Consider the following 1,054-nt stretch of genomic DNA (forward strand, 5'->3'; position numbering starts at 1 on the left):
CATTCATAGGCTTATACGGAAATTGGAATAACTCGGCTCTGGAGCCACCCATCGGGTCCATTTTTGTATGTGTATTTATCTTGATGTTAGTAATAGGTATTTTGAATTTGAAGCAAATCGGACCATAAATGAAGTTTTTTGGGAATAACTCCACTCCTACTCCACCTACTGCAAAAGAAACAAAATGGGCACCTCACCTTTGAAATACCTTCCGAACAAAAGAAGAATCATTCAAATTGGTTGAGAAACATAGGAGCAGTAGGGAGGAATAGATTTGTATGGGATTTCGTTAGCGTATTAATATATAGATAGTAGATGGTGAAACCAAAGCAGGCATTCATAGGCTTATACGGAAATTGGAATAACTCGGCTCTGGAGCCACCTATCGGGTCCAATTTTTGCAGGTGTATTTCTCTTGATGTTAACAATATGTATTTTGAATTTGAAGCAACAAACAAAATGCGCACCTCACCTTTGAAATACCTTTCGAACAAAAGAAGAATCGTTCAAATTTGTTGAGAAACACAGGAGCAGTAGGGAGGAATAGATTTGTATGGGATTTCGTTAGCGTATTAATATATAGATAGTAGATGGTGAAACCAAAGCAGGCATTCATAGGCTTATACGGAAATTGGAATAACTCGGCTCTGGAGCCACCTATCGGGTCCATTTTTTGCAGGTGTATTTCTCTTGGTGTTGGTAATATGCATTTTGAATTTGAAGCAAATCGAACCATAAATGAAATTTTTCGGAATAACTCCACTCCTACTCCACCTACTGAAAAAACAAACAAAATGCGCACCTCCCCTTTGAAATACCTTTCGAACAATAGAAGAATCATTCAAATTGGTTGAGAAACATAGGAGCAGTAGGGAGGGAGAAATTTGTATGGGATTTCGTTAGCGTATTAATATATAGATAGTATACGTTGAAACCAAAGCAGGCTTATACGGAAATTAGAATAACTCAGCTCTGGAGGGCTCTGGAGCCACCGATCGGGTCCATTTGAATTTGAAGCAAATCGGACCATAAATGAAGTTTTTCGGAATAACTC

This window comes from Rhagoletis zephyria, unplaced genomic scaffold (genome assembly GCF_001687245.7).
Source record: "Rhagoletis zephyria isolate East Lansing unplaced genomic scaffold, Rhagoletis_zephyria_1.1 Rzeph_scaffold_01335, whole genome shotgun sequence".
In the NCBI taxonomy this organism is placed as follows: domain Eukaryota; kingdom Metazoa; phylum Arthropoda; class Insecta; order Diptera; family Tephritidae; genus Rhagoletis; species Rhagoletis zephyria.